Here is a 14,589-nt window from a genome sequence, read left to right as displayed (position 1 = left end):
AGTGACAATTGGGATGTGTGTATTTTTTGAATTATGGTTTTCTCTGGATAGATACCCAGGAAATGGATTGCTGGATCATATGGTAGTTCTATATTTAGCCTTCTGAGGAGCCTCCATAGTGGTTGCAACAATGTGCATTCTCACCAACAGTGTAAAAGCCTTCCTTTTTCTCCATACATTCTCCAGCCTTTAATTCTGAGACAGAAAAATGGAGCTGGAAGAATTAGGCTCTCTGACTTAAGACTATGCTACAAAGCTACAGTCATCAAGACAATAGAGTACTGGCACAAAAACAGAAATATAGATCAATGGAAAAGAATAGAAAACCCAGAAATAAACCTAAGCACCTATGGTCAATTAATCTATGACAAAGGAGGCAAGAATATACAAAGGAGATAGTCTCTTCAATAAATGGTGCTGGGAAAACAGCACAGCTACATGCAAAAGAATGAAATTAGAACATTCTCTAAAACCACACACAAGGTGGTGGTGGTGGTGGTGGTCAGTGTGGGAGGAGGGAGGTGAGCTCGTGGGCCGGAGAGGGGGAGATGGCAGTGGTGGCAGTCTGAGAAGGCCTGGACAGTGGTGGTGGTGGCGGCAGAGGCCAAGGTGGAGCCTGCAGAGGTGTGGTTGGACCAAGACCTCCCCCAGTGTGAGCAGGTGTCCTCCTCCCCCCATCACCCATTGCCACCACGCCAGGGAACATCCTCAAGCCCTGGCCCTCAGGGGAGAGGTAACCAGAGCCCAGAGCAGAGACCATGTGACAGGTGCTGGCCCTCACTACTGCCATCCCCCCACCCTGGCCCAAGGCCTGGCACCATGATGTTCTGAGACCAGGTGGGCATCCTTGTTGGCTGGTTCAAGGGCTGGAATGAGTGTGAACAGACAGTGGCACTGCTGTCACTTGTGAAGCGAGTCACCTGCACCCAGGCCCACTTTCTGCAGCTCTGGCTGGAGCACTCACTGGCAGACTGTGATGACATTCACCTGCTGGAGTTGGAGGCCAACAGTGCTGCCATCATCAGCCAGTGGCAGCAGGAATCCAAAGAAAAGGTGTTGTCCCTCCTGCCATCCCATCTGCCCCTGCTCCAGTCGGGCAATACAGAGGCCAAGTCAGAGTATATGAGGCTGCTGCAGAAGGTGCTGGCCTACTTGATTGAGAGCAATGTCTTCATCAAAGAGAGCCGCCAGCTGCTCTCCTATGCCCTATCCACCCGGTCACCACACTGGAGGACTGCAATGATCTGGCTCTGGCTAAGCCACTTGGAAGAGCAGCTAGCTAGCGGCTTCCACACCCAGCCTAAGCCCAGCTACCACTCATGCCAGGGCTCTGGGGAGGCAGGACCAGGCTGGCAGAACAAACCACCCCAGGAAAATGGACACGTGCCCTTCCACCCACCCAGCTCAGTGCCACCAGCCATCAACAGTATTGAGAGTAACGCAAATGCAGGTCTCCCCTGCCAAATCCACCCAAGCCCACTGAAGCACTCCATGTCGCTCATCCCCACGAGCCCCCAGGCCCCTGGTGAGTGGCAGAGTCCAGAGGAGCTTGTGGCCCAGGCTACTTTTACCACGGTGGACCATGCACCCCTCTCACCCCAAAGCAGCATGGCCTCCTCTGACAGTGAGCAGATGGAGGAGCAGGGCTCCAGCTGGAACACTTTCCAGGAGGATGGCAGTGGCATGAAAGACGTGCCCTTGTGGCTCAAGAGCTTCCGCTTGCACAAGTACATGGCCCTCTTCTCACAGATGAGCTATGAGGAGATGATGACACTGACTGAGCAGCACTTGGAATCTCAGAATGTCACCAAAGCTGCCCACCACAAGATAGCCCTGAGCATCCAGAAACTGCATGAGAGGCAGAGCATCCTCAAATCCCTGGAAAAGGATGTGCTGGAAGGTGGAAGTCTGTGGAATGCTCCACAGGAGCTGCAGGAGATCATCATCACCCCAATCAAGGCCTACAGTGTCCTCCAGGCCACTGTGGGTGCTGGTGCCCTCCTGCCAAGGATGGGTGCTGGGGGGAATCACCGCTGCCAGGTGCTGAGTCTCCCCTGGTTCACCCCAGCACAGACAAGGGCAGTGAGGCCAAGGACCTTCCAACTGCAGAGAGCTTTCCTCCTCCACCAGCTCCAGTTTCCACTGATTGCAGTGAATTAGCCCCAGCTCCCATCACTGACGGAGACATCCCCAGCCAGTTTACACGGCTGATGGGCAAAGTGTGCACCCAGCTGCTGGTGTCCCAACCAGACAAGAACATCACCAGTTACCTCCAGTTCATGGAAAAGTGCCTGACTCATGAGGCTTTCACGGAGACACAAGAAACGGCTGCTGTCCTGGAAACAGCAAGTGCTAAAGCTCCTCTGGACCTTCCCACACAAAGTTGCACTAGAGATGCAGAACTACCAGCAGCAAAAAGGCTGGGCATTCAGCACCAACTCACTCCCCATAGCTGGCTCTGTGGGGACGGGGGTGGCCCGGTGGACCAAGCGACAGTTCCCAATTTTTCCCCGGGCCTTTCCGCCTGGCAGGATGGGCCTTCTGAGCCCCTCGGGCTTGGGGGCATCTCCTCGTGACATGCCTTCACCAGCCCCAGCCTTGGGTGCCAGGGCCAACAGAACCTGTGGTTCACTAACCCCGGAGGCGGTAAGAGCATGCCCAGCCAGAGCCGCAGCTTTGTGCAGCACACCCACTCACTCTTGGTCCACTCATCACCCCAGGCCATTCTCATGTTCCCTCCAGACTGTCTGGACCCTGGTCCTGACCTGGAGATCAATCCCACTCTGGAGTCTCTCTGTGTCTAAGCATGACAGAACACTCCTTGGGTGATGGGATAGACAAAACCTCTACCTTTTGTAGCTCAGTATCAAAAAATAACAACAACCACCCAGTAAAAAATGGGCAGAAGATATAAATAGATATTTCTCCAAAGAAGACATAAAGTTGGCCAAAAAACACATGAAAAGATGCTCAACATCACTAATTATTAGAGAAAGGCAAATCAAAACTACTATGAGATACCACCTTATACCAGCAAGAATGGCCATCAAAAACTTAACTTCCTGATGAGAGGAGCTATATATGTATATTTCAAAAGGACTCAGATATCGAAAGGTTTAGGGAATGTGGCCACTGTGACAACCTCCCACACACAGCCCAGCATTGCATTACGGCGACACCCCTTAAAGGTTCTGCATTCTCATGAGTGCCTGATCCTGCTACTCTTGACACCAGAACCCTACCACCATCCTGGCAGGGGATCAATCAACCCCATAGAGCACCTTCTTCAATCCTCAATCAGCGTACTTCTGCTGATTAATTTTCTCTTTGAGTAATTCAATTTAATTATTTACATGGACCTAAGCCTTTCATAACAAAGATGTGTTCAGAAAATTCCTTCCAGCACACATGCAACAGCTGATTACTTCTTCTGAGTAGTAACTATTTGCAGGATGTAAGGTAGGTAAGGATTGCTGGATAAAAGAACTCACAAGCCTCGTCACCCCTACCAAAAGGAAAGAACACTTTTCATTTGTCCATGACCATCCTGTGGAGAAAAGGGAGACTTGGTCATTTCCCAACAGGTACTCTGTCACATTCTGTCACATCAGTTACTATTCCTGCCACAAAATCTATAGGAAACTTGAGCTAGAAATATTATCAATCATTTCTAACACAAATTTTTTAAGCAATATTTTGTCCACAAAGATGTTGTCTATGAGAAATAAATCATTTTCTTCTATCCTTGAGCTCTTTTACAGTCTGAGTATGATGTGTTCCTGAAAGGAGGAATATTATCTCATTATAAAGCACACATTTGACTCTGGTTGAAACAATTACAATTGAAGTACACTTTTCTTTAGATTGCCATGACTCATTGAAAGACGCATTTTATTTCCTAATGATACTGATATAAATAAGAATTTTTCTTCTCTGTCTCTCTCTCTTTCTTTCTTTTTTTTTTTTTTTTTTTTGACTGCTCCCACAATATATGAAAGTTCCTAGGCCAGGGATCGAAACTGTGCCACATCAATGACTCAAACCACTTCAGTGACAATGCTGCATCCTTAACCTACTGCACCACAAGGGAATTCCAAGTTTTTCTTTATAGTAACAAAGACCTCTTCAAGGAAAATCTTATTAAACTGTTAAAAATCAGATTAAGCACAGATTCCATACTAGCATAGATTAATACCTTGTCTTTAAGAAGGCCATAGTGTTCTATAGGAATGAGAAGGAGAGTGAGAGAGTCATATTTAGGAAGAATTAGGGACTATGCTAGACACTTCACATAGTTCAGCTTAAATATTTACATTAGCAAGAGGCAAATATGATTTTTGTCTGCAAAACAGGAAAAGATGGCAACAGTCAAACTGGGTAATTGGTAGATTTAATAAAGGAGGTATTTACAGAGCCGTGGGCAGTGTTAATGGAAACCAACAAGGGAGAGGAGCGTACTCTGGGACTAGAAGCAACAGAGAACCAGGGAGAAGTTACAGCCAGATGGCCAAGTTCCAGGAATGGAGCATTTGAAGAGAGGAAAAACTGCTGAGGAAGGTGGAAAAAAACTACTGCAGTGGAAGAAAAAAACCAACCTCCCATCCTCTGTCTCTGGCCAGCTCCCCATTGACTGAACCTAATCAGAATCCTGAGCCATGGAGTCTGTTGATACAGTTCCTGTATTCAGCCTCCTAAGACACAGAAGAAAGGTAGGGTAGAGACAGAGGGCAAATAGGAGGTATCAGCACATTGTCCCATTTTATTTTATTGGGTTTTTTTTTTTTTTTTTTTTTGCTTTTGGGTTTTTTTGGTTTGTTTTTTGTTTTTGTTTTTGTGGGTTTTTTTTTTTTTTTTTTGAGGGCCACAGGTGTGGCATATAGAAGTTCCCAGGCGAGGGGTTGAACTGGAGCTACAGCTGCTAGCCTACACCACAGCCACAGCAACACCAGATCCGAGCTGCATCTGTGACCTATACCACAGTTCATGGCAATGCCAGATCCTTAAGGCACTGGGTGGGGCAGAGATAGAACCTGCATCCTCATGGATACTAGTCGGGTTTGTTATGGCTGAGCCACAATGAGAACTCACATTGTGTCATTTTAAAGATGAGCAGGAGTTCCCGTCGTGGTGCAGTGGTTAACGAATCCCACTAGGAACATGAGGTTGAGGGTTCAATCTCTGCCCTTGCTCAGTGGGTTAAGGACCCGGAATTGCCGTGAGCTGTGGTGTAGGTCGCAGATGCGGCTCAGATCCCGTGTTGCTGTGGCTCTGGCGTAGGCTGGCAGCTACAGCTCCGATTAGACCCCTAGCCTGGGAACTTCCATATGCCGCGGGAGCGGCCCAAGAAATGGCAAAAAGACAAAATAAATAAATAAATAAATAAAGATGAGCAGAATAAGAGTCAAAGGAAATAAGAACTTTTGTAGGTCACAGAGGCAAAACAAAATTTAAACTCAGATTTTTCTTTTTTTCTTTGCATTCATTTATGTGCTATCTTATTGAGCTTTGTTAAAAGAAAAACAACTAGTAATTTCATCATAGGGAGTTTTCCTAAAATTACAACTCCATTTTCTTCATTTAACTGTCAGAGCCTTAACATCTCTAGGACCACACAGTCAGGTGTGTACTTACATGGTAACATTTTAACTGGACCCTTGAGTAATCTCTATATACCATCTCTCTTTCATCAGCTTTGATTGTTGTTTCCTAAAATGAACAATTTCACTAATGGATTTTGTGTGTGTGTGTGCTTTTTAGGGCCACACCCATGGCACATGTAGGTTCCCAGGCTAGGGGTCGAATTGGAGCTGTAGCTAACAGCCTACACCATAGCCACAGCAACACAGGATCTGAGCCATGTCTGCAACCTACACCACAGCTCAGGGCAATGCCAAATCCTTGACCCACTGAACAAGGCCAGGGATCAAACCTTCAACCTCATGGTTCCTACTTGGATTCGTTTCTGCTGGGCCGCAATGGGAACTCCATGAATTTTTTAATTATCCAAGTCAACAAATATTTAGAAATCGCCCAATAGGCACCATAGTTGTTTTTGACCCTGTAGTGGATATAACTGACATATTTGACACAGTCTGTACCTTTCAGTGCTTATTATCTTACTTTTTTACAAAAAGCACTATATCTGCCAGGAGACCAAGTGTCTTGTTTAACTTGTTCACTACTTTCAATCAGTACCTGAGTGTCTGGCACATAGTAGGTGCTCAACAAACTCTGAGGTATTGATGCATAATATGTAAAATATTGAAATCAAATAGAATGAAGCTCATAAATGTGTGGCACACGTAGTAAAGGGTTAGGAGGCTGCGGAGGATGAAGATCAGGGAGGACCAGGGAGGATGAAGAACAAGGAAGACTGTTGAAAGTGGAGATGTTCAGAAGAACCTGAAAAGATGAACGAGTTTAAATAGATACAAATGGGGAAAACATTTGAATACCTTAGGGGGGACTTTGGGTACTTGGGAGGGGAAATGGTCCAGGGCTAGATTCTTCTATAGGAAATGAAGGCAAACTTGATAAAAGGAAGAAGTTTGCTCTGGAGGAACCCACTCTTCCCCTTCTGGTGCTTTTGCAGATCTTTCTTCTCCCTGTTCACCTTCTCCCATCCTAGAGCATCTCCTTTCCCCAGAAATGTCAGATGTTTTAAGTTGCATAATTGTCAGGAAAACCTGCTTATCTAGATTCACTTCTTAGCATAAGGCTCTGTATAGTGACTTCTAGTGCTAAATTGAAAATTTGCTTAAGATCTTGGCTTATGGCACAAAAACAGACACATAGATCAGTGGAAAAGAATAGAGAGCCTAGATATAAACTCATGCACTTATGCATTTATGGTCAATGAATCTATCTATGACAAAGGAGGCAAGATCATACAATGGAAAAAAGACAATCTCTTCATTAAGTGGTGCTGGGAAAACTGGAGAGCTACATGGAAAAGGATGAAACTAGAAAATTCTCTAACACTACATACAAAAACAGGTTCAAAATGAATTAAAGATCTAAATGTCTCCTAAAGTAAAGGAAATAAAATAAAAAAATAAATAAATGTGCCCTAATTAAAGTTAAAAGCTTTGTACAGGAAAGGAAACCACTGGCAAAATGAAAGGACAACCTACTGAATGAGAAAAAATACTTGCAAATGATATGATCAATAAGGGATTAATATCTAACATATACAAACAGCTCATACAAATCAACATAAAAAACCAAACAACCCAATTGAAAAATGGGAGAAGAACTGTATAGACATTTTTTCCAAAGGGTAAATATAAACGGCCAATAGACACATGAAAAGATGTTCAGCACCCCTAATCATCAGGGAAATGCTAATGAAAATCACGATAAGATACCACCTCACATCTCTCAGAATGACTATCATCAAAAAGAACACAAATAACAGATGTTGTTGAGGATGTGGAGAAAAAGGAACCCTCATACACTGTTAGTGGGAATGTAAACTGATGCAGCCACTCTTCTAAAAATAGAACTACCATATGATCAATCAATTCTACTCCTGGGTATATATCTGAAAAAAAAAATCAGAATGGATAAGCAATGGGAACTATATCCAATCTGCTGGGATAGAACATGGCAGAAGATAATATAAGAAAAGCAATGTGTTACTTTTCTCTATAGCAGAAATTGGCACAACATTGTAAAGCAACTATACTTAAAAAAAAAAAAAACCACACAAAATCCCACTAACTCAAAAAGACAAATGCACCCCAACATTCACAACAGCATTATTTATACTTTCCAAGATATGGAAGCAACCTAAGCATCCATCAACAGGTGAATGAAAAAGATGTGGTATAATGGAATACTGTTCAGCCAAAAAAAATATAAAATTTTGCCATTTGCAGCAACATAGATGGACTTGGAGGGCATTATGTTATGTGAAATAAGTCAGACAGGGAAAAACAAACACTGTATGATATCACATATGTGTGGGTCTAAAAAATTCACCAGACTAGGAGTTCCCGTCGTGGCGCAGTGGTTAGCGAATCCGACTAGGAACCATGAGGTTGCGGGTTCGGTCCCTGCCCTTGCTCAGTGGGTTAACGATCCGGCGTTGCCGTGAGCTGTGGTGTAGGTTGCAGACGCGGCTCGGATCCCGCGTTGCTGTGGCTCTGGTGTAGGCTGGTGGCTACAGCACTGATTCGACCCCTAGCCTGGGAACCTCCATATGCCGAGGGAGCGGCCCAAAGAAATAGCAAAAAGACAAAAAGACAAAAAAAAAAAATTCACCAGACTAAGGAATAAAACAAAAATGAAGCTGACTCACAGATACAGAGAACAAACTCATAGTCCCTAGTGCTGGGGGGGTGGGGGGTCAGTATAGAGGTTGGGGAGTAGAAGGCTCAAACCATTGTGTATAAACTAGGCTCAAGGATATATTATACAATATGGGGAATATAGTCAATATTTTATAATAATTGTAAATGGAAAGTAACCTTTAAACATTCTATTAAAAATTATTTTAATTTAAAAATAGTTTCAGCTAAAATGATCTGGGAAGATTTTCTTAATTCTTCCAGATATACTTGTCTGGTGCTCCTACAGTGCTCAGAGCTTTGGCCATCATAGCACATCTTGAGGTGCACTGAGATGGCTTATGTTATGGTCTCTTTCCCCGCAGTAAGAGGCAGGAGGATTAGGACTATCCTCCTGTTGCCATACAATGTATAAAGGACCGTGTGTTACCAATAAGCCATAGGTAGGATTTTTAACTATTTTATGAATATGATTCTACTTATCTTTTCTTAAATGCTGCATTTCAAGCTGATGAAGATAATTTTTTGGTAAAGGTGTTTTTGGAACCCTGAAAACTACACTGTAGATGTGGCTAGGTGTAGGACTAACTTGGTTTGGGATATAGGGCAACCAACCATTTCAGTTTGCCTAGGACTGAGGGCCTTGTTGGGATACTGGATTTTCAGGGTTAAATCCCCCCAAATCCCAGAAAACTGAGGTGAGTTCATCCCACCCTACTCAGAAATGAGAAACAAATCATCATAAGCTTCTTTTATTCTCTATGCTATGCCTATAAACCCTAGCTAAGGTTATGTTAGTGCTGAAAAACGTAATTTCTGATCTTGCTTTTTCATCTCTTGACTAATGGAACATTATGTCTCAGTAGAAAAGCTCGCACCCTGTGAAGAGTAGCCAGTCGAGACTGAGAATTCATAGGCTCTTCCATTATGTTGCTTTTAACAACCACAGTAATTGCTTCTCTCCATGTTCCCAGTTAGATAAAACCAAGCTATAAGAACTTCTAACTAGGGAGCTTTCCCTCTAGATATTTCATTACAGATGGGTTTGTAGAAAGTGATTTTGTGATTGTTGGTTTGTTGTTTCTAACTCTCAGAAGCTACTTGAAGAGAAATTACTTTCATCCCTCAGAGGAGACACCAGATCGGAGCATGGCATTCACACCGAAGCACTTTGGCTCTATACGAATTAAACCCCACTGAATGGAATTTCAGATCAATTCACCGCATGATTTCTTCAGTGGGTTCCTTGTTTCCACCTATAGAGAAAAAGGATTGGTGGGTGATAGAACAAGAATAAAAATTATACAAAATTGTGAGGAATTGATTTTCTTATTTGGGAAATGAGGTGGATACTGTTGTGTTGGATGTACTCTCCAATCTACACTTGAAGCCAGGAGAGGGGCAGCTCATCAGCTCTTTCATCAGCTTGGAATCCACAAAATGATTAGATTATAAGTTTAACTAATGCAGCTCAAGTGATTTTTCTGGAACAACAGTGATATGAATACACAAGAAAATTTTGTCCCCCAAGACCTTTATGTACTATATGCTTGTTAATAATTGTGGCTTCAGTTACTGGCCTATTTGTTGCCATTCCGATGGATCACCGGCACAAATCAGACAAAGGCAACCCTAAGCCATTCTTCTCTGCTGGTACATTTAATAGCTGGCTTTTTAAGAGAGTTTACTAAGCTTTTTAAACATGATATTTTATAATTTTCTCTTCATATAAATCCCACAAACTAGATATTGGGATGATCCTTGTTTACAGAAGATAGAATCAATTGAGGCGTGGGAAGTTTATAAACTTTTTTTTAAGCAAAAATGTAAGTATTCCAGTTCAGGTGGTATGGCCCTGGAGCAGCAGGCTTATCCACTCTACCCAAGTTCCTCCCAGAAGTGAACAAGTAGCTCCACCTTCTACAAAAAGACATGGTCTGCAGAATAATTTTTGAAAATTTTGAGTAATTCCTATAACATCAGAGAAGTAGCTTTGACTTTTGTTTATGTAACTACAAAATTTGAGTTCCTTCATTTTAAAAAAAGGTACTCCCAAACTAGGACACAAATTGCCAACTATTCTTTTAGCTGCATATTCAGAAAACAAGTCTTGCAGAATTTTCCTGTCCAAGAATCTTCATCCTAACTTCCATAGCACAAAGCTTGAGTTAAGAAAATTATCAATGAAGCAGATAATGATAATAGAAATGTAATATTGGATATGAATTTTATAGGGGGAAATTATGCACATATATTTTTACATTGTTTTTTATATTGTGGGTTTTTTTACATTATGTTTCTTACATCAAAAGAAAATACTTTCCCTTTTATAATTCTGTAACAGCAAGTCCTTTCAAAAATGAAAGGTATGTTATCATAAAATTTTTGAAGAAAGAGTAAATTAATAAAGTAACAATTTCTTATATCTTTTATCAACTGATATAAGCATTATTATTACGATTCTCACTTTATAGATGAGGAAACAAAACCACAAAGTAAAATGAATTACCTAGAGTACATGTCAAGCAAATGGAAGACCCTAGAGTGGAAGGTAGTTTTGCAAAAGGAGAAATGATTTACCCTGGGCCCAACAGCTATCCTAGGAAGTACAAGGTCATTCGCTGGGTCATCACTCCAGCTCTTGAGTTGCTATGGGAACCAAGCAGTTAGAACCCTGAATAAATAAATGTACCTTTTAAAAGGAGTCACTGGCATAACCAAGAGCATTCACCAAGGCTCAGAGGCTCTTTCCCTAACAACAGCCTTCTATATCTAATCCTAAATCTGCATATAGTTTTCTTGATGCTAGATTCTTCTGGAATGTTTAAATTCATGTGGCTGAAAAAAGAAAATAGTTTTCATAAAAGGACTTTTAAGCAGGGTGATTTGCTTTGGGGCAGGATGACCCTACCCAACTGAAATAGAACTCTGATGGCTATCATTAATAAAATAATAAGATGAATACCCCCCTTTTCACAGGGGTATCTGCCATTTACAAATTATATTAATATTAACTAAATCACTGATTATCAAGACAATCATTTAGGTGGAAGATATGCTGTTTTTAATTGTGTTATATATTTTTATGGTTGAGGGTAGACGAAGGAAACATTTATAGATGGATTCTTCCTGTAATAGTTTGTAAATTTATGTAGAAGAAATTGCAAGTGTCTTTTTGCAATTTCTGTTGCATTTTGTTGTATTGGCCTCTGACTTATATTGCTGTTTATCATTAATTCCCTTGTAACTAATGGTTATAATCCTGATGACAAAATATAGTATTTATAGATTACCAAAAAAAAGCCCCATATTTTCACTTTAATTTATGGCACCAATAGAGTCTGAAACGAAAACAGAAAAGTAACCTCTAGGGTTTCCATTTATTTATTACTTTGTTTTCAGAAAGAACTATATACCTTCTAGCAAAAATGTAGTGAGTTTCTAGAAAAATCATGATACTTGCTGTGGATAATCAGAAGCCCAATTTCATACTCAAACAAACCAATATAAAGAAAGAAAGGAGTTCCCGTCGTGGCGCAGTGGTTAACGAATCCGACTAGGAACCATGAGGTTGCGGGTTCGGTCCCTGCCCTTGCTCAGTGGGCTAACGATCCGGCATTGCCGTGAGCTGTGGTGTAGGTTGCAGACGCGGCTTGGATCCCGTGTTGCTGTGGCTCTGGCGTAGGTCAGTGGCTACAGCTCTGATTGGACCCCTAGCCTTGGAACCTCCATATGCCGCGGGAGCGGCCCAAAGAAATAGCAAAAAGACAAAAAAAAAAAAAAAAAGAAAAAAAAGAAAAACTTCACTGAAGTTATGGACATTAAAGATTTTCGCAAAGTCGCTCGCTACTTACTGAGTCAACCGGCATTGAAAGCTGGTTTTACATTATCAAAATAGCTGAGTACAAGTTCAGCTACTCCATTTTCAGAGTAAGAAACATTGATTAGCCTCTTGACTTCTGTGAACCTTTATTTTTCTATCTGTAAAATAAGGTCCGCCACAGCTACAGGGCTGTTTTTGAATGTTATATACACTGTAAAGAGCTATGCTGATGGAATTGATGGTCAGAGGCACTAGGACGGACTTGAGTAAGCTTGGACATGTTATTGCATTACGCCTCGTGTTACTGAATGTCCTTGCCTGTAAAATGAGTAATGAGTATGAGATTTGAAGGACATTTTTTTTTTCAGGATCAAATGACAGGATGTATACCTGTGAAAATTCTTTTTCAAACTACAAAACATGTGCTAGCCAGAGCACATTGGTATAGAAAAGAAGCACATCTACAACTGAAAAACACTATGATATCTTTGGATACCAAGTGTTTTTCAAAACTACGTAAGAACTGTGCTTAAAAAAAAAAATCCCATGGAAGGTTGTGATACATCATGTTTTTAATATGATTTAAAATTTAATGTCTGAAATAACGAATACTGAAGAGGGTATGGAGAAAAGAGAAACTTCCTACACTGTTGGTGGGAATATAAATTGGTGCAGCTACTATGGAAAACAGTATGGAGGTTCCTCAGAAAACTCAGTATAGAACTACCGTATGATCCAGCAATCCCACTCCTGGGCATGTATCCAGACAAAACTGTAATTCAAAAAGATATATTCACCCTTATGTTCATTGCAGCACTATTCACAATAGCCAAGACATGGAAAAAACCCAAATGTCCAAAAGGAATAAGATGATGTGGTACATATATATACAATGGAATACTACTCAGCCATAATAAATAATGAAATATTGCCATTTGTAGCAATATGGGTACAACTAGAGCTTCTCATACTAAGTGAAGTCAGAAAGAGAGATACAAATACCATATGATATTACTCATATGTGGAATCTAAATATGGCACAATTGAACTTATCTATGAAAGAGAAACAGAGTCATAGACATAGAGAACTTGTGGTTACCAAGGAGGGGAGTGGGGAGGAGGGGAAGGAGGGACTGGGAGTTTGGAGTTAGTAGATGTAAACTATTTCAGATAAACAGCAAGGTCCTACTGTATAACACAGGGAACTATAGTCAGTATCCTGGGATAAAATATAATGGAAAAGAACATTTTTAAAATGTTTATACACATGAATAAGTGAGTTACTTTGATGTACAGCAGAAATTAACACAACATAGTAAGTCAACTATACTTCAATAAAAAATAAATTAAGAAAATAACAACAAAAACTTGTGTCTGCTATGTTGAAGGCTCTTCTTCTCTTCCCCCATTAGATATGTTAGTGTTACTCTAGGTTATCACTTGGTCTCTCTCCTGCCTTGTATTTGCTATCTTCCTAGACAAGCTCATCCACACCACAGCTTCAATTTTCATTGATTTAAGGATGACCCTATATCCTATTTTTAGCCCATATGTGTCCTTGCCCCTTAGACTGGTACCACCAGTTGCGTACTCTTTCCACCTGTATGTCCATGGGTACCTCAGCCATAGCAGGTCCAAAAAAGTCCTTCCTGGCCCTGCACTTGTACCTTCCTCTGTGTGCCCAGTCTTTGCAAATGGTTCCACCATCCACCTTGTTGCTTGGGTCAGAAATCTTGGCTTGATATTGCCTTTTCAATCTTTCTCATGCTGCAAATCCAGTCAATAACCAAGTATTATCCTTCCCACTATTTAAACATCTTGCCAATTAAACCCTTATCTCCATTTCCTCAGCTTCCTTCCCAATTTGGTCACCTTCACCAGGTGTTTGAATTTTTGATTCTAGTCCCCAGCCTCCATTTTCTCCCAATCTATTGTCCACATCCTGTTCTGAATAATCTTTCTGAAATCTAAAATTGATCTTGAGTTCTTTATGCTTAAAATTTTCTAATGGCTTCCCTGTGCCCAGCGACTTAACATGACTCACAAGGTCTACATGATCTAGCTTCTGCTTGTTCTCGCAGGCTTCTCTCTCATCTCCATACTCTACCCATCAGCTTTATTGAGTCTCTCTCATTCTTCCATTGTGCCAATGCTCCCTCTTGCCTCTAGGCTTCAACACAGGCTAGGTCTTCTTCTTGGAAGTCTTTATCACTATACTCCCTATAAAACACACACACACACACACACACACACACACACACACGCACTTTAATTCATAGTCAATTTTTTAACTCTTAAACTTCCATAATCTATGAAACATTCCTTACCCAATCCACTCTGAATCTAGGCGAGGTATCATCCAGTATATCAGAGGTATATTCCCTATACTTCTACCACTAAAAAATTATATTATAATCATCATCAGATTACTTACATATTATCTCCACTGAATCATACAATTGGTAAGGACTAGAT

The 14,589-nt window shown here is 41.4% G+C and overlaps 1 pseudogene; it reads left to right on the top strand.

The window, feature by feature from the left end:
• Positions 820-13,856, top strand: LOC100523148 (annotated as a pseudogene).

The sequence above is a fragment of the Sus scrofa genome, chromosome 16 (genome assembly GCF_000003025.6).
Source record: "Sus scrofa isolate TJ Tabasco breed Duroc chromosome 16, Sscrofa11.1, whole genome shotgun sequence".
In the NCBI taxonomy this organism is placed as follows: Eukaryota; Metazoa; Chordata; class Mammalia; order Artiodactyla; family Suidae; genus Sus; species Sus scrofa.
Note: the sequence above shows the minus strand (reverse complement) of the source record. Positions and strands in the feature narration are given on the sequence as shown.